The following is a 16084-nucleotide window of genomic DNA, read 5'->3' as shown; positions in this document are numbered from 1 at the left end:
CTGTGCTTTTCCAGCGCAGGGTGGTGTCCAAGAAACCTGATGCTTGTAGCACTGTTTGCCGTGGTAGGTAGATGATGTGGCTAGAGATACACGGGGAGCTTGACTCGAATCCCGGCATCGACTCAGCATCGTGTGATCCTGGGCAAATCCCTTAATCGCCCTGTGTCAAAAGTATCTGAGACAGTATTCTTTTGTTATGCGCTAATTCACCCGTGCTATCAAAGAAGGCTGCAGAAGTGCAGGAGGGGCAGTATTTTTTTATCCTATATATTCCATCTCCACAGGCTCGGGGAGCATCCAGAAAACCAATTACGATTATTGCATTTAACGGCCCGTTGCATGTGGATATTTGTAGTTTCTTCAGCAAAATCTGCTTGTTCTGTTATGTACCGAACGCGATCCCGTGGAATAGTGTGATTGAAGGTTTGGTGGGGTCTCAACGCCAGTCAGAATGCTAGTCACAGCGAGGGAGCGCTGGTGGAGAGTGACTGACCACCCCAGTGAAGGTGGTGGCAAAGGAGCCCCCCCCCGTGAGACAGGGCGAGTGCCATGGGATCGAGTATTTTATATAAATAATATTGAATTGCTCTCCATGCCAATGTTTTTTCCCATTTTTGGTTTTATGTTCTATGCTTCCTCTTAACTGTCTAAAAAGAAATATCATTTCTTTGCATCATCTCTTCTGTTTTTGCAGTTGTACTTCTGTTTTTTTCCCCGCTATTATTCGACAGAATCGTAATGCAGGAAAACAGTATTCAATCTTGTCTGCCTTTTAAATTAGAATATGTGGCTTCGCCTACCTGGTGCGGTTAGCACTTACTATCCGCCCGACAATTTGTAACAAAAGAACCGGGTTAAACCCCCCCCCCCCCAGCTTCTTGCAGTTTCCTGCTGCAGCGGGTGCTTTGGATATGTGGACTAATGTGGTTTCAACACTGAATCAAGGGGTGTGGTCGGTTAGTGTATATGGTGGAAATTAACGATGTGAGGGTCCTTTTAACCCGATTTTGTTTTTTACGGTTTTTTGTGACTATCGCTCGGTGTGGGGTGTTGGCGGCCGACTCCGGGCCGTGTCTGCGGGTCTTGGCTTCTGCTCCTCGGACGGGGGCGGCCTGGCCGGGTGCACCGGAGAGGGCTGTACACATGCACCCTGTCTGTACACGTGGAATCTCCCGCTACCTCGCTCGTCTCTGCGCCTTTAGTGAACTTTTCTGTTGTGCACGGGCTGGTGGCGGCGCATCCATCTACCATCTTCAACTGGCTTGTGCTTGGTAAATTGCTGGTGTCATGGATGGCCTTTTTTTTTTGTAATTATTATTTAAAGAAATGAAGAATGGATACACTCATTAGTATTTAATCATGCACATACTTTTATCAGTCCTCATGCCCGTGGGCAGAGTGAGCTGTGATTTAGGTTTCATGTGTTCTATCGTATGTTTGGTCAGCGCACCTTGGCACTGGTGTGAGAGAATGAATTGGCCTGGTGTGTGTCCTACGGTGGCCTCGTGTTTTACAGAACCGGGCCCTGCCAGAAGGCACGACGCAGAGACCATTGAGTGAATGAATTGGCCTGGCGTGTGTCCTACGGTGGCCTCGTGTTTTACAGAACCGGCCCTGCCAGAAGGCACGACGCAGAGACCATTGAGTGAACTTCCCGAAGAGAGCCAGGCCTCCATTTATGGCCTGCTGCTTGATCAGCCTGTTATCTACTCTCTCCCACCTCCCACCTCTCACCTTTCCCCCCGGACCCTGAATAAGCGTGTTCCTTTTCAAAAGGTGATCACGGTTGACATTAGTTTTTAGCCGTGTTTCCTACTCCCACAAGGCTATTTAAAAGTGTTGTAATTATCTGAGTGTACACGTTGTTGCTTTCATTGTGGACCGGAGTTCACCTTGTAACTGAATGGTATTGAATGGGAATAATTGCTAGGATGGCTCTCGTTTTGCACCGTATGAGGGTGCTGGGAGGGAAAATCGGATTATTTCCCAAGTGTACATATTGCTGTTGTAGTTTTAACACAGTTGGGCCTAGTACAGCTGGTGTTATGTCTGAATGTGATTCACGCCCAGACATACTTGATGTGCTTGTCAAGTTAGTTAATGTGTGTGTTGAATACAAGTCTTCTTTACATACACAACATGTGAAGTCTCTTTTGTGACGCTCAGTGTATTTACTGTGTACATGTGCTGTGCCAATGCTTTACAGGTTGACTCTGTGATAAGCCTGAATGCTCAGCGCCAAGCTATCCAAGAGTCAAGTGCAGGTTATACAGTGAGTATATTCACCCATCCCTAGTGGTAGTGTTAGGTTTTGAGTGGCTATTGCCTCGCCTCAGCCAACTAGAGCGCACCGTCTCCAACACGGCATTTCTAGGATACATGCTTCATATGTAAAATAAGCTGCACAGGTAGCATAGTTTGACTAATAAAAATGTGTGATGGGCTAACATCTGCGCACAGTCTGAAACGACATTCACAATGCCAGTGGGTATAGCTTATGAATGAAAGTGCCTTTTTTGACATTAGGTAATTTAGGCACTCAGTAAGTCATCATATGTAAATGTAAATTAGCACTTGTATAGCGCACTACTCACCCGTTAGGGTCTCAAGGCGCTGTACTCATACCGCTATGGAACCCCTCCTGGCTTTTCCCTGTGAGGCGCCCACTCCTGAGCACCCCTAGGGTGAAGCCAGGCATCCAAGCGCTGTTGGGGCCGTTGTGGAGATTAAGCAAGCTATTGCCCAGAGTTGCAGAGTGGGACCCATGAATTAGATTAGGCACCGAGGCGAGAATTATCTGGTGAAGGGGAATTGAGCCCAAGACCTGCCGAAGCGGGACTTGAACCCTGGTCTTGAGCCAGATCTCTGCTTCAGGGTCTGCCGCTCTAACCATTGAGCCACACTATCATATATGCAGTAATTCACTTATCTTTTCATTCCTGAATTCATTCATCAACTAACTCATTCTTGCATTCTTCCTCTGACACAACCATAATAAACAGATACAAATTCAATAACATATTCAAGATAAATAAAAAGCACACAACTATAAAAACAAAAAGTATGCTGCCGTCTAAATACGGCTGACATATGATTACAATAATGAAACTGAACATAGCAGAGGGTGCCTGCCTTGAGGAGGTATTGTAAATAGTTTGTTTTAAAGCTCCAGCATGGCCACCACATTTAAAACTAAGCTGGTAGCTATCTTGTGAGCAGTAAAACAAGGATAAATTATTGATAGCAGAATTCCATAATGGTTGAAAAACTGGATGCTGAGCATCTTTCTAATTGATAACTCTTTCAGCAAGCATTGGCAATGTCAGTCAGTCTGGCTTATGAACAAAAGTGCCTTTTGGGTCATTGATGGGTTTAGACACTCAATAAGACACCCTACATGCACCTTGTCACTCATCTTTCCGTTCATCCATCCATCCATCCACTGTCTCAGTCCTGCATTCATCATCTGCACAACTGTAATAGAACACACACAAACTCAAAAACTATGCAAGATAAGTTAAAAGAATACAGGTAGAACACTCAAACAATATGCATGATAAATTAAAAGATTACAAGTGCAAAAAGGAAAACATACTGCTGTCTGGACATGATGAGAATATGCTTGCAATAATGAAAATAAACACAGCAGCAGGTGTCTGTCTTGCAGAATTATTTTAAATAGATTATTGTTGTTTTAAAATATCAGCATGGCCCCCACATTTAGAAAAAACGTGTTGGCCATCTTAGAATGGTAAAACAAATATGAACTGTGGACAACAGCATTCTATAATAGTCTCTGTTAGACCTAACAGCATTGGGATGGTCACTCCCAACTTTTTGCCTGGATCCCTCCACTTTGTCGAAACTGTTTTTGCTGGTTTTATGACTCTGCATACTTTTTCCCGACTTCAAAGGCACATTTGGGTACTTAAACCAGGTCTCTGACCCCACCAACTCAGACACTTCTGGAAATGATACCACTGGGGAAGAAACTCTAAACCAGAACCTCCAAAGAGAAGCTGGCTGGCTTCCCAAAGCACTCACCCGACTACTTTGCTGGAAACGACTGCTGCCTTGCTGCCCTCTGGCTTTGCTGAGAAGTGCTCTCCAATGGCTTGGATTGAGATTGCCCCCTGTTTCCTGAGGTCTCAAGGCCAAAAATACTTCATCTCTGCAAAGAACTTCTTGCGCGTCGAAAAATTGATGCACAGCCTGCCGGAATAGACGCACAGCCTGCACCACAGTGAATAAAATCACTAAACGGCGAACCAGAATTACGCAGTCCAGCTACCCGAATAGAGATTGACACAGCGTTGCAACCGGAACTTCAATGCATTGCAGAGCCGAAACAACGCAGCCCGACTTCCTGCGAAGAGGAATCTACGCAGTGCCTGCCGTGCAACAGAAATTTTCTTGCATCGCCCACCGGATCAACGCAGATCCTGTGACTTTGTGCCGCATGCCAAGGATTTCTCTGCATCGTCCCCAGGGCGTCCAGATACTCCGTAACCCAAAGAGGATCCAAGTCCGTGCGCTGGAAATCAACGCAAGGGCTTTGCTGTGTGAAAAATATTGATGCATTGTCTGTGCGCGCCCAGAGAAACCAACGCATACCCCCCAGTTGTCCACGCATCTCCTCCTTTGCGGTCCCTTGTGGATAATTTAGACGCAAACCAGGTACTTGTGCTTGCAAGAGACACTTATTGCTTTTAAGAACTAAAGACTCTTTATCATTTGCTAATGTGATAATAAAACCAGGTACTTTGTGCTTGAAAGGGACTTTGTTTGCTTTTAAAAGACTTAAGACACTTTATATCACTTTCCAGTGATAGCTTTACATTTTCTTATTGCATCTTTTATTGTTTTGACCTACATTTAATCAGATAAATATTCTATATTTTTCTAAACCTGTGTGGTGTGTGTTTGTGGTTATTGCATGATTTATTGCACAAGTACTTTACATATTATCTTGTAAGTTAAGCCTGGCTGCTCAGTGCCAAGCTACCAGAGGGTGGGCACAGGATAATTTTGATTGTGTGACTTACCCTGACTAGAGAGAGGGTCCTTGCTTGGACAGGGGGTAATCTGACTGCCAACCAAAGACCCCATTTATAACATTGTTGATCAGCGGTGAGGGTTAGGACTTGTTTTTGTGCAGTGACATACAATAGCTACATGTAGACTACCTACCCACATTTAAAGGTCAACTTGATTTTTTTTGTTGTCTTTTTGTGCAATTTCGTTTTCTACCTGACCCTTTAACTTTAATCCTCATTAAACATGTCTCTGGCTGTGTCTTAAGCAGGAGCTGAAAGATTTTGACCTAGCCAAGCTCGAGACATACACTATTAACCAGCTGAAGGGGCCCTGCAAGGGGATGGGATTACCTATCCGGGGTGCCTCCAGAAAGGAGGAATACCAAAAGGCGGCAAGGGCCTGGGCAGAAGCCCGTTTACAAGATGTTGAGTTGGAGGAGCCAGAGAGTGGCCCCTCAGAGGATGTGCCACCAGCAGTGGGGGATGTTAACCCTGGAATTGTGCCCCCTGGTAAACCAGGAAGCAGTGTCTCTAGCCATGGCCTGACTGCAGAGGAAAGGAGGGAGGAGAGAGAATTTCAACTGCAAATGGCAAAGTTACGCATGGAGGCAGAGGAGAGGAAAGCACAGAGAGGCTGAGAGAGCAGCCAAACAAGCTGAAGCTGAGAGAGCTTTGGCTGAAAATAAACTTTTGTTGGCTCATGGACTGAGTCTTAAAGAGCTGGAGATCAAGGCGAGGCAGTCTGAGTCCAGCAATGATGGTGGCAGCATACATGCAGGGCCTGCTGGGGAAAGGAAGGTTTGTATACCCAAAAATGTAGTGTGAAGTTATGTGCTGGGAGAATGGCATTGATAAGTGGTTGGCTGCGTATGAAGTTGCACTAAGGGCTCATGGGGTTTCTGAAGAGCAATGAGGGGCGGCCTTGTGGTGGTATGTATTAGCTGTAGGGAGGGACACGCTTCTTACACTGGATCCAAGAGATCAAAACTAATACGCACCCATGAAAACTGCTTTACTTGCCAAGTTTGGGCTGACCCCTGAGAAATACAGTCAGAGGTTCAGGGACAGCACCAAACTCTCCACACAAACTTGGGTAGATTTTTTTTATTTTTTATTTTATTTGTTTCCCAGTAAGGCACTGAATGGATGAGTGCAGGGCAGCAAAGTAAATGATTACACAGGGTTGTATAATCTGATCGTAAGGGAGCATATGCTCAGTGTTTGCTTTACAGAGATGCGCCAGCACCTAGTTGACAGTAAGCTGACTGATCCTAGAAAGCTTGCTCAGGAGGCAAACCTCTGGGCTAGCACCAGTGTGTCCCAAAAGGTATCTGGGGGGGACACCCACAAAGGCGACCAGGGTTCCCACCAGAAGAAAGAGGCCTGAGTCTGAGAAGAGGCCAGGGTTCTTTAACAAGAAGAAAGGGAAATGTATCCCCAATTGCTTAGAATGCTTCAAGCATGGACACTAAAGGCGACTTCCAGTGTCCCAAGAGGGCACAGCCCCCCCACTGGAGAGCAGACAACTGGGTTGGCTAGGGTAGTGCTTGAGGGGAAGATAGTCCCAGTTAGCTTTGGGGAGCAGATAGAGGTGACCTTAGTGCCCCTGGGAGATGAGGAGATGGTGCCAAAAGCCCACATGCCTGCCAATACTTCCAAGTATAGGCAGTGGGTCACCATTAATGGGCAAAGGTGGAGGCTCTGCATGACACAGGAGCCAGCATGACCACTGTCGGGGGTCACCTGGTGTCAGCAGAGCAGGTCATCCCTTATACATTCCACCAGGTCATAGTCGCTGACAATTGCAAGAGCCACCTACTGGTAGCTCTGGTTCCCTTTGAGGGGGGGTCTCTGGTACTCTAAAAGTAGTCCTGCCATGCCTGTAGATTGTCTGTTAGGCAATGATCTTGAGCACACTACCTGGAAGGAGGTATAGCTCAGATCCCACCTGGAGATGTTAGGTTTGCCTGAATGGGTCTGCATGACCACACAGCCCATGGCCCAGACAGCTGCACAGAGGAAGGGCAAGGGACGCAGGAAGCCGGCCCCAGATATTTCCGCAGTGGATGACGGGGTCCCAGAAGAGGAGGCCCCTGAGCCAACTGGGGAGGATATTGCCACCCTGGATAACCTGCCTGAGCTTGCTGGCAAGTGGGGGGTGGGCCAACCATGGAGGAATTCTGCAAAGTGTAGAAGGAGTGCCCAACTCTTGAGGGTCTGAGGCAACAGGCCTCAGCCCAAGCAGCAGGTGATGCCTCTGGCGATCACCACATATATTGGGAGAATGATTTCCTTTACAGTGAGCCTAAGGTGGCGGAAGCTGGGGCAGCATATGTGCTGTTGGTCCCCCAGTGCTACCGGGCCTTCCAACTGGGTCTGGCTCACGATATCCCCCTGGCAGGACATCTGGAGCAATACAGGACAGACCTTTGCCAGGCTTGTCACCCACTTTTAAAGGCCCCGAATGCAGGTAGCCTCAGATAATTTCTGAAGGTCCTGTCCAACCTGCCAGGTTAGTGGGAAGACAGGGAAAAGGCTCAAGGCCCCCCTGATCCCAATCCCCGTTGTTGGCACCCCCTTTGAAAGGGTGGGCATCGATGTCATTTTTCCCCAAAACTGCCCTTGGCAACACGTTTATCCTGGCTTCGGTGGACCATGCCACTCGCTATCCAGAGGCAATCCCTCTACGAACAGCAACTACACCAGTGGTGACCAGAGCTCTGATGGGGATATTTACCCATGTGGGGTTCCCAAAGGAGGTTGTGTCTGACAGAGGCACAAACTTCATGTCCGTGTACATGAAGTCCATGTGGGATGAGTGTGGGGTAACCTACCGGTCTACCACCCCTTACCATCCTCAAACCAGTGGGCTTCTTGAAAAGTTCAACAAGACCCTAGAAGGCATGATCATTTGCCTGCCTGAGGCCATGAGGCATAAGTGGGCCGTAATCTTACCATGCCTTCTCTTTGCTATAGGGATGTGCCCCAGAAAGGGGTGGGGTTCAGCCCCTTGAACTTCTCTATGGATACCCTTTCAGGGGAACACTGAGCATAGTCAAGGAGGGGTGGGAGAAAGCTCCCCAGAAACCTTTCCAGGATGTGGTCAGTTAAATGCTGGCCCTCCGCAACCAGACACAGTGTTTCTGAAAACAGGCCAAGAGCAACCCCGAGACCAGACAAGAGATGGAGTGGTATGACCAGAAGGCCACTCTGGTAGAATTCTAACCTGGAGACAAAGTATGGGTAATGGAGCCAGTAGAACCTAGAGCTCTCCAGGACTGCTGGACTGGCCTATTCGAAATCAAGGAGCGAAACGGAGAGGCCACTTACCTAGTGGACCTCAAGACCCCTATACACCCCCTAAGGGTTCTCCACCACAACAGGCTGAAGCCTCATTTTGAGAGGTCTGACGTCAGTATGCTTCTTGTGACAGATGAGGGCACAGAAGAGGAGAGTGAGCCTCTCCCCGACCTCCTCTCTGCTAAGGAAGATGATGGGTCAGTGGAGGGTGTTAATCTCTCTGACACCCTGACTCTCGATCAGAGGTGAGACTGCTACGAGTTGTTGGAGCAGTTCTCTTCCCTGTTCTCCCTCACTCCTGGACTCACACTCTTGTGTGTCCACGACATTGACACAGGAGACAGTCCACCTGTAAAGAATAAATTTTACAAGGTGTCCAACAAAGTAATGTCCAGCATCAAGAACGAACTTGCCAAGATTCTGGCTCTTGGGGTGATAGAGAAGTCCAGCAGTCCCTGGTCCAGCCCAGTGGTGTTGGTTCCCAAGGCTGCTGCCAAGCCAGAACTCCGGTTCTGCGTTGACTACCGGGGTCTCAACTCTGTCACAAAGACAGATGCTCACCCTATCCCCCGAGCTGATGAGCTCGGCGTTGCAAAGTTCCTTAGTACCTTTGACCTCCAGTCAGGGTACTGGCAGATCGCCGTGACTAAATGAGCTCAAGAGAGATCTGCTTTTTCTACTCCTTAGGGCCATTACCAGTTCAGAGTAATACCCTTTGGATTGAAAAATGCCCCCGCTACTGTCCAACGGTTGGTTAATGGGGTCCTAGCTGACAAGGATGTCTTCTGCGACACTGCTGTCTATAGTTCCAGCTAGGAGGAACACCTGCTCCACCTCAAGGTGGTGCTTCAGGCCCTGCAACAGGCAAGCCTGACCATCAAGGCCAGTAAGTGCCAGATTGGCCAGGGTTCCATGGTGTATTTGGGAAACCTAGTAGGCGGTGGCAAGATGCAGCTCCTCCAGGCCAAGATTGAAACTATCAAGGCCTGGCAACCACATAGAACTCAAACCGAGGCGAGGGCTTTCTTAGGCCTCCCTGGATATTACTGCAGATTGGTTAAGGGATATGTCACCATAGTAGCCCCCTTAACAGACCTGACATCCAAGAAACAACCTACGTTGGTGAATTGGACAGAGGCTGTTCGTAAAGCCTTTGATTCCCTGAAGGAAGCCATGTGCCCGACCCTGTGCTCAAGGCACCTGACTACTCCAGAGAATTCATCGTGCAGACAGACGCTTCAGAGCATGGCATAGGGGTGGTCCTAGCAAAGCTGAATTAGGAGGACCTAGACCAACCAGTAGTTGTTATTAGCAGAAGACTATTACCATGGGAACAGAGGTGGAGTGCTATTGAGAGAGAAGCATTTGCTGTGGTCTAGGCACTGAAGAAGCTGAGACCATACCTGTTTGGGACTCACTTCCGTGTTCAGACGGGCCACAGGCCTCTCAGATGGCTCATGCAGATGAGGGGCGAGAATCCCTAAACTCTTGAGGTGATCCATTTCCCTACAGGGGATGGACTTTACGGTGGAGCATCGTCTGGGGATTGACCTCGCCAACACTGATGGTGTCTCCAGATACTTCTGCCTTAGCGATGAGAGCTCCCAGGAGGTTAGGTGGCTCTCCCCACTTTCAGCTGGGGGGACACATGTTAGACCTGACAGACGTAGGGTGGTCACCCCTACCTTTTTTCTTGCCTGCCTCCCTCCACTTTGTGGAAACAGGTTTTGCTGGTTTTAGGACTCTGCACACTTTACCACTGCTAACCATTGCTAAAGTGCATATGCTGTCTCTCCCTTAAAACATGGTGACATTGACTCATACCCAGTTGGCATATTTAATTTACTTATAAGTCCCTAGTAAAGTTCACTACACGTGCCCAGGGCCTGGTATTAAATGCTACTAGTGGGCCTGCAGCACTGATTATGCCACCCACCTAAATAGCCCTTCACCATGACTCAGGCCTGCCATTGCAAGACCTGTGTGTGCAGTTTCACTGCCAGTTCGACTTGGCATTTAAAAGTACTTGCCAAGTCTTAAACTCCCCTCCCTACATATAGACCACCCCTAAGGTAGGCTCTAGGCAACCCATAGGGCAGGGTGCTGTATAGGTAAAGGACACAACATGTACCTGTGTAGTTTATATGTCCTGGTAGTGTAAAACTCCTAAATTCATTTTACACTGCTGCGAGACCTGCTCCTATCATAGGCTAGCATTAGGGCTACCCTCATATACTGTTTGAGTGGTAGATTCTGATCTGAAAGGAGCGACAAGGTCACATTTAGTATGGCCAGAATGGTAATACAAAATCCTGCTGACTGGTAAAGTTGGATTTAATATTAGTGTTTTAGAAATGCCACTTTTAGAAAGTGAGCATTTCTCTTCACTTAAATCCTTCTGTGCCTTACAATCCATGTCTGGTTGGGTTAGTTGACAGATCCCTTGTGCATTTCACTCAGACAACCCCGAACACAGGATGCTCAGTCACACCTGCACACATCTGCATACTTAATGGGTCTTCCTGGGCTGGGAGGGTGGAGAGCCTGACACTTACATGTCAATGGACAGTGGCCTGCCCTCACACAGTGGACTGCCACACCCTATACTGGGACCCTGGAGGCAGGATGGAACTGAAAGTGGACCTTGTGCACTTCTAAGCCACTCTTTGAAGTCTCCCCCACTTCAAAGGCACATTTGGGTATTTAAACCGGGTCTCTGACCCTACCAACTCAGACACTTTTGGACATGATACCACTGGGGAAGAAACTCTGAACCTGCAACCTGCCAAGAGAAGCTGCCTGGCAGGCCTAAAGGACTCACCCGACTGCTTTGCTGAAAAGGACTGCTGCCTTTCTGTTGCCCTGCTGCCCTCTGGCGCTGCTGAGAAGCGCTCTCCAAGGGCTTGGATTGAGCTTGCCTCCTCTTTCCTGAAGTCTCAAGGCCACAGCCTGCACCGCAGTGAAAAAATCACAGCACGCCGAACCTGAACAACGCAGCCTGGCTCCCCGAGTGGAGATTGACGGAGCGCCAACGTTGCGACTGGAACTTCGACGCACTCCCCACTGGATCGACGCATTGCTGAGCCGGAACAACGCAGCCTGACTTCCTGTGAAGAGGAATCGACGCAGCACCTGCCATGCGACAAATTTCCCTGCATCGCCCACCAGATCGATGCAGCTCCTGTGACTTTGTCCCATACGCCCAGGATTTCTCCGCATCGTCCCCAGGGCACCCAAATACCCCGCAACCTGAAGAGTATATAAGTCTGCGCACCGGAAACTGACACAAGGCCCTTGCTGCGCAAAAAATATCGGCGCATCGTCTGTGTGCGCGCATGAAGAAACCAATGCACACCTCCCAGTTTTCCACGCATCTCCTCCTCCTGCGGTCCCTTGTGGATAATTTAGACGCAAACCAGGTACTTGTGCTTGCAACAGACACTTATTGCTTTTAAGAACTTAAGACTTTTTTTTTTTTTTAAATCATTTGCTAAAGTGATATTTCAATGTGTAGTTTTGCCCTGCATTTAATCAGATAAATATTCTATATTTTTCAAAACCTATGTGGTGTATTTTTGTGGTGTTTATACTGTGTTATTGCATGATTTATTGCACAAATACTTTACACGTTGCCTTCCAAGTTAAGCCTGACTGCTCAGTGCCAAGCTACCAGAGGGTGGGCACAGAATAATTTGGATTGTGTGTGACTTACCCTGATTAGAGAGAGGGTCCTTGCTTGGACAAGGGGTAACCTGACTGCCAACCAAAGACCCCATTTCTAACAGTCTCCTATTTTAGAGGGCTTGGCTGTATGGAATGCAGCACACTACAGATGAAACAAGCAGCAAGCAACCAACCTGTTCGCACTGACTGGAGCCCTGGAGTGCCCTCCTAAGAAAGATTAATATAAAAAGAGGAGAACCAACAAAATGAAAGGGGGACTGTAGAAGGAGAACATTGAAAAGTAATACTGGCCAACGAGCCCTGATACTGAAGCACGCTCGTTATCGGTTGACTGTGCTCACGTGATCCTTCAATCACAGAGCAAGAGAACCAGTGACTGATGGAGACTGAACCGTTAACCCATGCTGTATACTGTCATGCACGGAATAAGAGTGTAAATGACACTGACAGACCAGTGGTAGAGCAGAGCTGCCCCAAAGGCCCTCTTTGTATCTATATGAATAAATATTTATATATGTATATACATACATAGATGTATGTATAATTTAATGATCTTTTTATTACAAGATCCTGGTAGATGGCTCAGAAGCGTCCACAGATACTACATTGCCAGTCTCTTACCCCCCCCCCCAACCACCAACCCCCCACAGAGGCAGTAACTGACTCCAAAATCATTCCCTACAAAGGTAATCTGACATTTTGCATAACAAAATACCTATTTATAAGTTTTGTTACAGAGTAATAGCAATCTGCCTTGACATGCCTAATGACTCAAACATATGTTTTTCACAATCGGTATGTCAGGCTTATTGCTTATAATTTGTAACTTTTCATTATAAACAATCGGACCTATAAACTTTATCATTGGCTTGTCGCCGTAACCAAGCCGGGCTTACTGTGTTGGCCATGACCCTTTCCACAAGGCACCCTTAAGGTATACCATAATAAAACTATAAAATGTACAAAAATATAGCTGTTAAAACAATATAATATCTTGTGGGAAAGTGGACTATTATTTGGGGCTGACAAGTGTCCACTGCAGAGGATAAGACCACCACCTACTAGATGTCACATAAATTAAATAGAATAAACCTGTACCCAATCCCTGGTAACGTGACACAAAGCAGTCACGCTTTAGTGAAAGGCAGTGTGTAAAGTTTTTAAGCAATTAATACACAGTAGAAAAAGTCATACTGATCCACCTTTTGGTTCCGGAGTAGCGTACTACTCATGAAAAGTGCTTCAATGCCTGATCAGGGCTTGTAAGCACTATAAATTTATAATTACAAAACAATAAAATTCCACAATTAAATATATGATTAGAATAAGACCAAAACAAAATGTCAACAATGGGAACTAGATATACGTTTTTTGTTTTTTTTACAGATTTGTATAGAAGCAGTAGACCAGGGCCTACGCGCATTTTGAGGCCGACCGCTAGTCAGATAAACCAAATGGACTACTGGGCCCAGAAGTCTGGAAGTCAAAGCTTCTTTACAGCCAGGCAGAGTCCACTAGCAAAGTCTAGTCCAAATTCCAATTGCCACTGCTCAGTTGGGAATTATAGGGACACACGTGAGGTCAGCCAACTGACCTTTTGGGCTCCACTTCTTCATCCTGGGTATAAGGGTGAGCAGGTTCAGTCCTTCAGGGCTCCTTACGGGTCACAGACAGCAGTTACAGTCCTCTTACATTCTTATGCAGATCCAGAAAGTGTTGTGAATGGGGTTCCTGGGGATGCCACATTTAATCCTGGCACCAGCTGGTGGGGGGGGGGGGTATTCCTGGGCACTCCCTAACCAATGGTGTAAATGTTTTTGGTGCAGCCCTTCTCACACTTGCAGTAGTTCCTGTATTCTTTACTACAGGCGGGCTCCAAAATGCCACATGCTAGGGCATTTTCAAGATGGTGAAAGTCTCTGGCCACACTAATCCTGGACTCTGAATGTTGAGGGTGTGTATGGGCGTGCACTAGGGTAATCCCAACTGTCCTTCCACATCTAACCCTAAAATCCAGTTTGAAGCTGGCCCTGCAGCCGCAACAAACTGAGACATATGTCTAGTAGGACAAAGGCAGGGCCCTCCGTCACCTAGATAGGATAAGCAAGAATTGCCGTGGCATCCTTTTCTCTCCCTTTCAAGTGTCTCAAACAGCGTTACATGTGGTTCAGACAGACCTGTCAGACTGGATTTAACACTTTGGTGTCAAAAGGGTGTTCACACCCTGCATATTTTGCTGCCCTGAGAGGAGCAGTCTTTGACCAGTTACATCAACCTATTGTGTAGCTCTTGTGTGGAATTTCACATCTCATTCAGACCCAGTATTATGCTTTGCAGTTGCTGGAGAGCTAATGGTCATTTGTCTCCAGCAGCTTCAGGCAGGTTAAAGGTAACGTTCTTAAAAGTTAAATTTCCACACTTAAATATTATGCTCCCTAGCTTTTGGGCAGCAAGTGGTGCCTAGGAGTGACATTTAACATTTTAAATCCATTTTTCTACATGTCAAAATAGTGATTTTTGAAAGATCTGTGCAGCAGGATTGTAGGAAAATGGCTCCCTATTGCAGTTACCCCTCATTTTTTGCCTGATATTGATGCTGACTTGACTTAGACGTGTGCTGGGTCCCTGCTAACCAGCCCCCAGCACCAGTGTTCTTTCACTAAAAATGTACCACTGTTTCCACAATTGGCACACAGCTAAGTCACTTGTAAAAGATACCAGTGGTACCAAGGTCCCTGTGACCACGGAAGGTCCCTAAGGGCTGCAGCATGTGTTGTGCCACCCTAAGGGACCCCTCACCTATTACAGGCACCTTGCCATTTCAGATTGTGTGTGTTGGTGGGGAGAAAAAGGCAAAGTCAACATGGCACCCCCCTCAGGATGCCAAGCTCCCAAAATACTGCCTGTGGCACAGGTAAGTCGCCCCTCCAGCAGGCCTTAAAGCTCTGAGGCAGGGTGCACTATTCCACAGGTGAGGGCATAGCTGCATGAGCAATAGGCTCTTACAGTGTCTAAGTCCATTCTTACGCATTGTAAGTACAGTGTGGCCATTTTAAGTATATGGTCTGGGAGTTTGTCAAAACAAAATCCACGGCTCCATAACAGCTTCACTGAATACTGAGAAGTTTGATATCAAACTTCTCAGAATAATAGGCCCACACTGATGCCAGTGCTGTTTTTATTACAAAGTGCACATAGAGGGCATATTAGAAATGCCCCCTGTATTTATACCCAATCCTTCAGTGCAGGACTGACTGGTCTGTGCCAGGCTGCTGCTGAGAGATGAGTTTCTGACCCCATGTGGTGAGGGCCTTTGTGCTCTCTGAGGACAGAAATGAAGCCTGCACTGTGTGGATGTGCTTCACACCTCCCCCCCTGCAGGAACTGTAAAACCTAGCAGTGAGCCTCAAAAGCTCAGGCTGCGTGTTACAGTGCCCCAGGGCACTCCAGCTAGTGGAGATGCCCGCCAGACACAGCCCTAACTTTTGGCGGCAAGACCGGAGGAGGTAATGAGGAAAACGAGGGGGAGTCACCAACCAGTCAGGACAGCCCCTAAGGTGTCCTGAGCTGAGGTGACCCCTGCCTTAAGAAATCCTCCATCTTGTTTTGGAGGATTCCCCCCCAATAGTATAAGGGATGTGCTCCCCTCCACACAGGGAGGAGGCACAAAGGGTGTGCAGCCACCCTCCAGGACAGTAGCAATTGGCTACTGCTCTCCCAGACCTAAACACACCCATAAATTGAGTATTTAGGGGTGACCCTGAACCAAGGAAACCAGATTCCTGCAACCTGAAACAAGGACTCCTGACCTGAAGACCCCGCAGAGACGACAACTGATATTGGCCCCAGCACTACTGGCCTGTCTCCATACTCAAAAAAACCTGCACCGCAACGCATCCAGCGGGAGTAGCGACCTCTGAGGATTGGCCTGCACCCAAAGGACCAAGAAACTCCAGTGGACATCGGCTCTGTCCAAAACTACAACAAAGAAACCATCTTTAAAGAGACTCCATCCTCACTCTTTAAGGGTGAGTCTCCACACTCTGCACCCGAAGCCCCTGGTT

The 16084-nt window shown here is 47.6% G+C and overlaps 1 protein-coding gene across 1 annotated transcript in view; it reads left to right on the top strand.

Annotated features, from left to right (window-relative positions):
- Nucleotides 1–16084, top strand: part of LOC138261097 (START domain-containing protein 10-like) — a 116242-nt gene that overhangs the window by 1952 nt on the left and 98206 nt on the right. The gene's annotated exons all lie outside the window — the stretch shown is intronic.

This window comes from Pleurodeles waltl, chromosome 2_1 (assembly GCF_031143425.1).
Source record: "Pleurodeles waltl isolate 20211129_DDA chromosome 2_1, aPleWal1.hap1.20221129, whole genome shotgun sequence".
In the NCBI taxonomy this organism is placed as follows: Eukaryota; Metazoa; Chordata; class Amphibia; order Caudata; family Salamandridae; genus Pleurodeles; species Pleurodeles waltl.
This window is presented reverse-complemented; position numbering and strand designations above follow the sequence as displayed.